The sequence below is a fragment of the Pongo abelii genome, chromosome 1 (genome assembly GCF_028885655.2).
Source record: "Pongo abelii isolate AG06213 chromosome 1, NHGRI_mPonAbe1-v2.0_pri, whole genome shotgun sequence".
NCBI lineage: Eukaryota > Metazoa > Chordata > Mammalia > Primates > Hominidae > Pongo > Pongo abelii.
Window position 1 is genome coordinate 55,941,179 of NC_071985.2, and position 12,852 is coordinate 55,954,030.

A 12,852-nucleotide genomic window follows, 5' to 3' on the forward strand; every position below is an offset into this window, starting at 1 on the left:
TTCACCAAAATAAACTACATTAATATTAACAAGAAAGAGTCAGGTATAAAAAATAATTATAAAAGTAATAAAGATATTACAGGAGAATTTCTTCATAACTGAGAAGTGAACCTAACATAATTCTCTATCCTTGTATTAAACAACATAGATAGACATAATTTACTGTTTCTGTACTAAACAATATTTAGACCAGGCAAAAATATCTTAGCTTCTTTCTCCAGGAAATAGGAGCTCCTAAAATATAAGACTGTGAACTTACTTATCAAGACCGACAGCTTGTTTCCCAAGGCTCACTTTAAGATCCTCATTTTGCTATGCCCATCAATCCAAAGCAATTTTTTGTCATATACTTTGCTCAATCTCAGGCAAATCTCCTCCTGAATGACCCACCGTAATTCACCCATTCTAGCACTCCCTATAAATTACTCTGCCCTAGTTTCCACATTTTGAAATACTACTTTACTCTGTCAAGTTAGCATTCTGCCTTACTGCATTAATTCAACTAAGTAGGTTAACTTAACTTGATTAATATATCTTTTCTAGTTGTCTTTTGAAGAGCCTACCTTCAATATAGTGAGGCTTTAACATCCAGAATCTACAAAAGAAAAGATTGACAAATTTCATTCCACAAAAGTAAAAATATCATAAGAAAATTCAAAATACTAAACACGAACTAGGAAAATATATTTGGCAAAAGATTAAGTTCCTTAACATATAAACTTTTAAAGTCGATAAAGTGAGAAAAGCAAAAGAAAAAAAGAGGAAGACAAAGAATGGAAGAATTTGAAGAATATATAAAGGACATGAATAGTTTACAGAGAATAAAACTAAATGTTTACTAGGCATGTAAGAATACCTAGATTCACTCATAATCAGAAATGTATAAACAAGCTGATAATTTCACAAAGAATATATACGCATGGGCAAAGACTTCATGACTAAAATATCAAAAGCAATGGCAACGATGGCCAAAATTGACAAATGGGATCTAATTAAAGAGCTTCTGCACAGCAAAATAAACTATCATCAGAGTGAACAGGCAACCTACAAAATGGGAGAAAATTTTTGCAATCTATCCATCTGACAAAGGGCTAATATCCAGAATCTAAAAGGAACTTAAACAAATTTACAAGAAAAAAACAAACAACCCCCTCAAAAAGTGAGTGAAGAAAACTTCTCAAAAGAAGACATTTCTGCACTCAATAAACATATGAAAACAAGCTCACCATCGCTGGTTATTAGAGAAATGCAAATCAAAACTACAATGAGATATCATCTCATGCCAATTAGAATTGTGATCATTAAAAAGCCAGGAAACAACAGATGCTGGAGAGGATATGGAGAAATAGGAATGCTTTTACACTGTTGGTGGGACTGTAAATTAGTTCAACCATTGTGGAAGACAGTGTGGTGATTCCTCAAAGATCTAGAACCAGAAATACCTTCTGACCGAGCAATCCCATTACTGGGTATATACCCAAAGGATTATAAATCATTCTACTATAGAGACCCATGCACACGTATGTTTATTGCGGCACTGTTCACAATAGCAAACACTTGGAACCAACCCAAATGCCCATCAATGACAGACTGAATAAAGAAAATGTGGCACATATACACCACGTAATATGATATAGCCATAAAAAAGGATGAGTTCATGTCCTTTGCAGGGACATGGATGAAGCTGGAAACCATCATTCTCAGCAAACTAACACAGGAACAGAAAACCGAACACTGCATGTTCTCACTCATAAGTGGGAGCTGAACAATGAGGACCTATGGACACAGGGAGGGGAACATCACACACCAGGGCCTGTCGGGAGGTGGGGGGCTAGGGGAGGGATAGCATTAGGAGAAATACCTACTGTAAATGATGGGTTGATGGGTGCAGCAAACCACCATGGCATGTGTATACCTATGTAACAAACCTGCACGTTCTGCACATGTATCCCAGAGCTTAAATAAATTTTTTAAAAAAGAGAGAATATGAGAACTCAAGGAAAAGAACTGGGATAATTTACAAGTGGTTCCAAAGTATAGAAAATAATAAACTGTTCACAATTGCAAAAGAAAAAAAGAAAAGAAAACTCATAACTACAGTGAGAATAAAAGTGGGCAGGGAATTAGAAGCTTATGTTCTAGTCTAAAATTTTCCAGGACTTGGAAAATAAACAGTATTATTTCATGTATTCATCTATGTATGAATTCATTATTGTAACAAGTAGTTTTCAGTATTTCATTAGACACTAACAGTTGGCCATTGAACAATGCAAGGGCTGCAGGCACCGAGCCCCACCACTCACAGTGCAGTAAAAAACTCGCATATAATTTTGACTTCCCAAAAACTTAACTGATGATAGCTTACTGTTGACTTACCAATAACATAGTCAATTTACACACATTTTGTGTATGTAGTGTATAATATATTCTTATAATAAAGTAAGCTAAAGAAAGTGTTAAGAAAATTGTAAGGAAGATAAAATATATTTATTATTTATCAAATGGAAGTGAATTATCATAAAAGTCTTTATCCTTATTGTCTTTGCGTTGAGTAGGCTGAGGATGAGAAGGAAGAAGAGGGATTGGTCTTGCTGTCTCAGAGATATGGCAGAGGTGGAATAAAATCTACCTAAAAGTGGACCAGCCTAGTTCAAACTCATGCAGCTAAAGAGTCAACTGTACTTCACAGTAGGTTCCCAGCAGGAAGCAAGAAAAACAGTAAGAGATAAAGGTAGTTGTAAAGCTGCAATGAGGTGTAAATACTCCAACGTAAGAGCTCCACAGTGATGTAAATCCTCCAAAGCTAACAAGACAAAGCATATTAACATGTAATTATGAAAAACAGTGCCCCCACCACCATTCCACCTGCACACTCCCTTGCTTCCCATGCTCTTGCCAACTTAGATGAACACCAGAATTTGAATTCATGTGAAGGCTGAGAGGAATGTCAAACTATACAAGAAAGAGGGAAGGGTTGGGGAGGGCTCTCTTTGCTATGCATGTAACTCCTTTTGAATTTATATCAAAAGATTAAAATTTCATTAAATTTTGTAATTAGAAGATATAGAAATATGATAAAGCTAGAAGAACAGAACCTCTCCAGTATTCTACAGAACATTTCATGTCATTCTCCTAGGCTATGTCTGAGGCAAATCTCTCTGAACACCCTGGGTCCATAGTTTATATAAAGAGACAAGTCTCCACTTGGGCTTCCTTCTCCAATATTCTCTTGGAACTCCGGGGTATCTTTACCTCTTTCAAGCCTCTTATATTTATGCTTCCTCCTTCAAACTTAGACCTGATTCTTTACAGCGTCCATCATGTCTACTTTTTTGCTTATCTCCATGTTTGTGCTTACTCAGTCCTCAGAAGCTGGGATTTATTCTTTGTCTTCCATTTTTTCTAGGAAATTTCTACTCATCTTCCTCAGACTCCCTATTCCATAAAGAAACTCTTCCTCTGATACCCCAAAACATACTCTAGGTTTTACATCACATGTATATTACAGATTGTTTTAAAATATGTAGCTTTCCGTTTCCCTCATTAATTGAGAGTATGTCTTATTTATCTTTGTATCTTTTCCTCCTAGCAAAGGGTCAGGCATGTAGAAAATAATGCATTCTGAGTAAATGAATAAATGCACAACAAAATAAACTATAAAACTGTATAGTAATCACATACCCTATATTGTAGTTTAAAAATAAGCAACATAGCAAAGCAATATACTTTTAATAAAAGGCAAAATGTATGTATAAAAAAATTACAGCAATTACCTAAAAGAAATATCTATAAATGACTTGAAAATGGCAAGGAAGAAAAATGGTTAAAGTATTTCTACAGAATAGGTTTGTTTTACTGATGCATTCATGTGCTTATTTTGTTAACAAATTATTGTAACACATATTATGTGGCAGGCACTCTGAATGCAAATATACATAATTTCTTAATATCTTATAATTTAGTTAAAACAGATTCATTTTTATGGTATCTGCTCAGTCTACCTAGCAGTCAATCACTAAAAAAAGTTTCAATAATTTTTATGTTAAACAATTACTTACAAAGATTTAAAGCCAGAGACGGTATCGAGCCCTCACCAATGGGTTCACAGGCCTAAGCCAATCTAGATTTATATCTAAAAGTTTCAAAAGTACCAAATAAAGTGGAATGTTTGCAGTGTGTTTAAGACTCAAATTAAATATCAATTTATGTTCAATATACTCCAAAATGAAAAAGAATTCAAAATTTAATCATGTATCAAATAGATTTAAATGCATATAACAGTTTTAGATATCATCATAATTACTAAGCCTCAAATACATAGAAAATAAATTTATCCAAAGTATTTCAGTCCCTCAGAGTTTGGGACACTGATGTTTTACTGAAGAAATTAACCATGAAATCTATATTTAACTGTTGATATTTGCATTGCATATATAGAACACTAAAAGCAGTGAATTTACAATATAAAAATACCATAAAACACTAACATGAGACATTCCTTATTGCAGACAAAATCTCTTCTTTAATCCTAAAATGTTCTAAGAATCTGTACTGGGATTCCCTAACTCATTACAATTTTGTAGCAATGTAAGTTACTAAAGAATTAAAAGGGTGCACTTTATTTCCTTAAGTTTTATAAAATTAAGATTGCTTAGCGCTGTTATTTACTATCAACATCAACCCTTCCAGTTTATTTTTAAGTCTATTGAGCTCACTTGTATGTCCTAAACAAATTAATAATTTATTTAGCACCTCACCCCTGGTTTAAAAAATAAATAAGCTAGAATGGTAGTATTTTGTATGAGTTTTTATTTTGATTTTGAATAGTTTACCATCTAATTAGAAAAGAAAATGAGAATGTCACAAGGTAACAAAAATATTGACTACCATGGACAGATTTATAATAAACACAGTTTAATGAAACCACATGTTCCCAAAATGCCTAAAGGCTAAGAAGGTAAGTTTCTACAATGGAAAATAAAATAAATCTATATATAAGAGAGCAAAATAATACAATTGTGGATATGCTAAAAATTAAAGAATGAAGATTATACATCTATTGTATGAAGGTCATATATAATAGTTTTCAGGGGATAGAACATTATCCCATGGCATTTCTGGGGTATTTTCATTTCGTGAAATATGAAACAAATGAGAGGACATCTAAATTTTAGGAGTCATGTTATTATTTTTTAATTCTGTCACTTTGCAAATATCATAATACTTTCCTGTTTTAATAAAACTACTTCATTATGCTTTTTTGCACATTACCTCGTGAATCTTGAGGTAGAAAAACATCAGACTGGTAGATTTACAAGATTCATAAGAAACTGTAGGATACATTCAATACTTCATATAAACACAAACATGAGATGTTTTAAAATTAAAAGTGGCACTGCTTTTCAAAGGAAATTGCGGGCTTTTTTTTTTTAATGGCTACGACTTTGCCCCAATATTATAAGGTAAAACCAAGAATTGTTAATGTATATTTAAAAGAGCTTGAAAGAGCAAGAGGGAAGACAGAATCTTCTATCTTCACTTTTTCCCTTGAAATCCAACTCACATACTCTTTCTCTCTAAACATTTCATTTTCTCTGACTTTCTGCGAAGTTTTTTTCATTCCTTGGGGTGTCTAACTCATCCGTGCAATTCAGAATTCTTGGAGTATCAATTACTTACAGAAACCATTTCTCTGTGGCCTTGCAGGTTTGTCCTTCAATTAAGAACTTTGGAAGAACAGAGGGAGAAGAGAAGGAAAAAGTGAGGCAGCTTCAGCAGCTACCAAAATACCAAGAACTTGTTACCACAAAGGATGTAGTAAGAGCCATGTTATCCTGTGTTAAATACAAACAAGAGAAAAAGGAGTCCAGTTTTCTCTACATGCATTTTTATTTGTGACTTCCAGGAACCTTGGTTATATTGAACTTAAAAAAAAAAAAAGCAAGGTACATCTTAACTGATTTTCTTTAAAAAATATATGCTATATTTGTGACAACATGTTAATGGAATGCTAGTGTCAAATCTCTGGTTTCCTTCTTTGCATGCATTATTCAGTCCAAATACAAAAAATAATATATATATGCAAAATTTTAAGCTTATTGACAGCAGAAATAATGTTTTTTGTACTTGCAGTCTTCTTAATCCAAATGGTATCTTCATCAATGTTTAAGACATTCTAATCTCAAGCTATATGTAAGTATGCATATATGTATTCATATCATGGAGAAAGTTATAGTTATTTTTAATAATTCCCCAAGTTCAAGAAAGAGTGGATATAGTTAGCCAGTGAGTGCTTTGTTAGTAGAGCAGGGTGAAGAGACTAGAAATATACATGATTGGAGAAATAAAGAGCTACATTGCTCTGATTTCAAAAGGGGGATAGAGTCGTGCAGAGAATATTTGTTGACATTCAGTTGAGAAGAATGAGATCCATGAAAATTAAGGAGCCTGAATGAATAAGGATGGAAGGCACAGAGCTGAAAACACCCTGGCAGATGAAAGCTGAGGAAAGGATTTGGAAAAACAAAGTATGTAATGAAAATTTCATAAAGTTCCTTGCTATGTGGCTGGTAACATACATTTTCTCCTTTCTCATCCCAAGAAATCTTCATTAAAATCTCCATTATTCATTTGTGTTTGGTAAGTAAATTTGCCTTAGGAGAGTAAGGGCATGGGATCTGAGTTTTGCTTCAGGAATGAAAAACAGAGTCTGCAAGCAAAGACTGCTGACATCTTGAGTTTTGTCTAATGCTAGAATTACCTCCATGATACCTCTACAATGTAGATATCTAGATGCTACTTGACATCTACAATGACAAAACAGACCAAAAAAACTCTCCACCTCCAAAAGTGTTCATTTTTTCTGGCAAAAAGCTTATATTAAAACAAAAACTTTCATATATTTAAGATTTGGCTTCTTGTAGCTACCTCCTAATTTACTCTCTATAATTAGACAGAAAAATATACTTCAACTTTTAAAAAATATATAAAGGCAATTATTATGGCCCTCAAGCCATCAATTTATAAAAATAGTGTTGAGATTTTCAGTTTTGATCAGTAATCCACAGCATGAGCACTTGACAAAGACCAACAGAAAAGTATACAATTGTTTTATTAATTAGACAAGTAGATAACACTCTATGCAACAATAGCCAATACCACTTTGAAGTGGATAAATGGTGAAAGAGTTCTAAATTGCTACCACTGAAAAATCTGAGTAAAGATACACAGGGGGTGATACATCTCCCACGTCTTGCCCAGTGAAATGTACATTTCAGCTTTGACTTTAAAAGAGAAGGTTCTCATCAAATCAAAATAGAAAATAGCCCTCAATCTTGTCAAAAACCCAGACACTGAACGCAGAGTAGACAATAACTTCAGGATCACACAGAATGAAAATAGGACATTTTTAGAGAACTAAAAATAGGAGCTGACAGTGTCTCTGAAGAGAGTTTAGGCTTTAGAGCAGATAACGTAGTTTGAGTTGCCCATACCTACATGAACTTGGGCATGTTACTTAATAATCCTAAGCCTGTTTCTTCATTTGTAAACAGGAACAAAAATATTGATAGCTCTCAGGTAGTACTGTTGTATTAAATGAGAAAATCTACATAAAGCACATTTTATAATATTTTAAAAATAATATTCAATAAATAAATCATGTTTCCATTTTATTATTATCATAATATTCAGCATTATTATCTATTTCATCAACTAAACTCTGAGCTTCTGGGGGACAGGAACTCTGTCATATTCATAAATATATGAGTGGTATTAAACATTTCTTGAACAAAATACACTTGGGGTAGCTATATATATATATAGGGTTCTAGAGTTTTCTGCAATAAGAAAAAAAATTGTTTTAATCAGCTGTGTACTAGTTAGGCAGTAAAAGCATAAGACTCAAAAAATGAAATTACATATTAATATGATTTAAATCATATTTAACCATACCTGGAGTAATAATTGCTTATCAACTCCTTAATGAAGATTAATGAGAAATATATATATTAGATTGTATTATTGTTTAAAATATTTGTTGCTTTTCCCCACCAATGACTCTAACTGTGGGAGGATTATTCATCCCCAAGCTATTTAACTCAGACACAAACATGAAATACACAGAAAAGATGTGTGTTTCTTCTGAGCTGAACCTTAAAGTTTAAAGGTCATGGTTTGCCATTTTTTTCTCCTCTGCCTTGAGACCAGCAGTATCCCAGAGAGAACTACTGAGCCAGGCTGGGTGCTCCAGAGAAGACGAAATAGAGCAAAGGAAAAGCCAGCCCATGTTAAACAGTAAGACAAGAAATAAAGTTTGGTATGCTGATCGACTAAGATTTCAGGGTTGCCTGTTTCCAAAGCAGAATTTAGCCTAAGTTGAGAGAAAAGCTGTGATTTATATGTACTGGTGTATAACTAGGTTTAATTTTGTAGAAAATGTCGATAGTTTTCATTCCACATTATGTAGTCATCCATTTAATGCTAGTTCTTCAGATACTTTCATGAAGCATTTTTTTAATCCTCCAGATATTGCCAAACAAACCACACCCAATTATTGCTAACCAGATTTTAGTACGTGGTGTGAAGGATATATTAACGGTTCCCTTAAAGAATGTGTTTTATGGCTGGGCGCGGTGGCTCACGCCTGCAATCCCAGCACTTTGGGAGGCCAGGCAGGGAGATCACAAGGTCAGGAGATCGAGACCATCCTGGCTAACATGGGAAACCCCATCTCTACTAAAAATACAAAAAAAAAAAAAGTTAGCCAGGAGTGGTGGCGGGTACCTGTAGTCCCAGCTACTCGGGAGCCTGAGGCAGGAGAATGGTATGAACCTGGGAGGCAGAGCTTGCAGTGAGCGGAGATCACTCCACTGCACCGCACTCCAGCCTGGGAGACAGAGTGAGACTCCGTCTCAAAAAAAAAAAAAGAGTTTTAACAAGATTTTTTCCCCTTGATATGTTACCAATCTTCAATGGCACAAATATATGATTACATTTATGCCTTGTTTCTGAAATGAGTAAAGGAGGTTTTATATATTTAAAAGGAAAGAAATCACCATAAAATATGATAAACTTACATTCCTTTTAGTTATATATATAAAACATTTCTAGAATCATGCAATATAACATTTATTGAGTTTTTATGAATATTTATTCAATTCATTATAAGATCTACACTAGTCTTACTAACCTCCATTCTCTTATTTCAAAGTGAATACCTCACATTTTGTTCTGTTAGCAATCTGCAAGATCAAAGTCATTTTGGACTAAAAAGTAACTAATAAGAACATATACAGTAATTCAAATCAGCATAGCATATTGCATTATATGATATAGTCAAGTAGTAGAGAATTCCAGTTAAGTATCTTATAAAAATTGTAATTTTCAAAATAAAAAATAAAAATAAAGCATATTTTACATAATTATTTTAAACACAGTTTTATGTTTCTTTGATGACACAGAGAACTTAATTTTTATGGTACCTCTGAGATATTTAATAAACATCAATCATCTTTGTACTGTAAGAATGCAATAGTGCCTGTAACCAGAATGTGCTCTGAATTGAATGATTAAAAAGCAAAATAAAAACTATAAGAATGAAAGCTTACTATGTGGTAATTACTAATAAGTTACCATAAATATTTAGAGATTTAAATGATGTAGACTTTTAAGAAAGTCTCCAATGTGAGGTGTGTTATTTCCAGAATGTTGGCATTTTAATGTATACATAGCTGTAGTTTTCAAAATTTCTTATTTTTCTCAGAGACCTGTCTTATCTAGTCCACAAATATACAAAAAGGAATTTATTTCATTTCCCTTCTCAATGTCACTCAAATAATAATATCAGCCAAGAATTGGATGAAATGCTCTGGTGAGGTAAGATGAAATAGTAAGATGAAATCATTCAGTGAATTGTCTGATATTTCACAATGATTCGATTTTATTCCTCAGGATAAATCCAAATGAGCACAGAAATCTCCTAGTATTACAAACTTTTCCCTGGGGCAGTTCTACAATATCTGCATATTACCACTTTATTGCAGAATGAAAAGTTATACAAACTATTGAATTACTGTCAAATATACCTGTATGATTTTTACTGGCACTTTCCTAACTTTAAAAGGGGAAAATATCCTTATAAAATATTTTAATGATCAAAACAGACAAATATAATTTAACCAAAAAATTGTGAGAATATCTTAAAGAAATCAATGGTGCCACCGAATAAATCAAAAATCTTTATATATACTTCACAGAATCATCCAATTTCTCATAGAGTCTTCTTGATTAACCTGTCACATATGACAGAAATCACACTGACTTGTTCAGTAATCTGTACACTGGTTACTGACAAATGCCAACATAACTCCCACAGTCTGGTATTTGTTAGACCATATATGGTCAGGCTATTATTTACTTTTCCATTTTAGTTATGTTTTTCCTCCATCCCGTTTTTTTTTTATATGTGTACATTCATCTCAGTTTTAGTATCCAGGATAACTCAGAATATGACAATAGGGATTTTATTTATGTTCTCCACCCTCCCTATGTTGGAATTTTTATTTTTTTTTATTTTTTATTTTTTGTTACTGTGGACAAAATTAAGGCAGGATTCCTACTAAATTAGAGGGAGGCATGGTACATCAGAATCCCCCCGGCAGGAAGGAATTTTTTCAAATTACATACACCTCCCTCAGAATCTGATTCACTCTCCTGAGAGAGTATAATTTCTTCCCTACTAGAAACTACTGCCACTGCAATTCATTTTCACTGATGGCCATGTGTCAGATGCTCAAGTTTTGGGTTAGAAAAAAACGATTGAGGACCACAGTTCAAAGGAAAACTTGTGGCTCCTCTCCATCCACCCTGTCCACCATGCAACACTGTCTTTAAGGAGAAAAAGTGCTGCTGTAGTTGAATAGGTTTTAAAACTTTATATGGGTCACCATGAGTAATTAATCACCATGGGTAATCAATAGTCACAGTTCATTTCTAATAATTGGCTCTCTTCAGATATTTACCCAGCAAGGTGCATTAGTCCATGAATTGTGGGTGCAACTACCTGAACAACAACCTCTTCCCCTCCATCCTTAATCCAAGGAACACTTGGCACAGGTGGGGTCCTCAGCACATGGGCAAATTACTCTTGATTTCTTTTGCTTGCTATATAAATACTTGATCTCTGCTCACATCAAAGTGATCAAATCCAGGTTTGGAATTTAAGTTAAAAAGATAGAAAAATAAAGTTCTTCGGCCTGCTTTACTTCTAGGCTACCAAAGTTTGAAATATTTCTCTTCGACCTACAAGTTCAATATTCTTCATCTAAGAATGAGCTGGACTAAGCCTTACCCCAAGCACCCTCAGTTATGAAGTCTAACTTTAGAATTTCCAGGAAAGTATTATTTTCACTTATTTGTATATAGTACATACTATTTTTCACTTGTGCATACAGTCTAGAATTACAACTAGTAGGGCCCAATGAGAATCTTTTAAAATCAAAGACTACATCTGATACATGAACTAATTCATTTACATGAACATAAATAATAATGACCACTAATGTAATGATGAATGTGAAGAAAATAGAAGAAATGTAAAATTCATCTATTATTTATACTGGTTAATATTTTTAAAAAGCTATTTCTCGTCAAATCTTTTCATATCTATATGGTTTTGCTCTGAACTGGAAACAAGGGCCACATGTTATTCTTTTTGGTATCCTAACAGCATATAATATTTAGCAGTGAAAATGCCAAGTACTTAATTATTCACTGACAGTTCAACCACAGATATAAGGATATATTGATTTATTCAACAAAAATTAATAAGACAATACTTTCAGGGATCATTTCTACAGTTCATTACTAGAGAAGTTTCTCTGAATGTGTAGAGCAGGGGTCCCCAATCCCAGGGCAGCAGATCAGTACCTGTCCATAGCCTGTTAGGAACCAGGAGGTGAATGGCAGGCAAGCGAGCATTACAGCCTGAGTTTCACTTACTGTTTAATCAGCAGTGGCATTAGATTCACATTGAAGCTTAAACCCTATTGTGAACTGCACATGCAAAGGATCTAGGTTACGTGATCCTTATGAGAATCCAGTGCCTGATGATCTGAGGTGAAACAGTTTCTTCCCAAAACCATACCCCCACCCTGGTCCTTGGAAAAGTTGTCTTCCACAAAACTGGTCCCTGGTGCCAAAAAGGTTGGGGATTGCTAATGTAGAGCATTGGAAACTAGAAAAAGGTGCAGGGTTCCCTCACCAGCGTGAAGCTGGCTCTTGGTGCTCCTTCACTGAAAATGCCATTTGCCATTGATGATCGCTCTTCCCTTCCTCTGGGAGGATGCAGTCTGAGTGTTTTTTCTTGTTAAAACAAAATTAATAAGCACATATCTGTGTCAGACAGTGTTCTGATGACAAAGTTACAAATTATACTTACATAATTTGCACTTTTTTGTAACACTATCCACTTAAAGAATCTTGAATCTTGTGAAGATAATCTTTTCAACTAGGAAATTGTAAAGAAATATCAAGTACAAAATTTAGTATATTCTTATAAAATATTTATACAGTTAAAATTATTGATAGAAATGCAAGCCACATTGATATTTAGAACTAATAAGCTAGAAAGTCCAATCTTACATTTCACTTCACAGGTGCTGTTTGTTATTACATAAAGTACAGAATAAATATCCATTACTACATGTAACTGCATAATTCCTAAATATTTTGAAATAGATTGTTTTACCAGGTGTTGTTTTAGATATGAGGTTTTCTTTTGCTATTCAGCAATAAACACAAAACTTTTAGCTTTAAAAATACATCTATATTTATTAAGGATTTTGAAGGTAG

At 33.6% G+C, this 12,852-nt stretch overlaps 2 pseudogenes; both read left to right on the forward strand.

Annotated features, from left to right (window-relative positions):
• The first annotated feature begins 11,827 nt into the window (after nucleotides 1-11,827).
• Nucleotides 11,828-11,914, forward strand: LOC112130872 (small nucleolar RNA U3; annotated as a pseudogene).
• A 345-nt stretch (nucleotides 11,915-12,259) lies between these two features.
• LOC112130871 (small nucleolar RNA U3) lies at nucleotides 12,260-12,346 on the forward strand (annotated as a pseudogene).
• The last annotated feature ends 506 nt before the right edge of the window (nucleotides 12,347-12,852 follow it).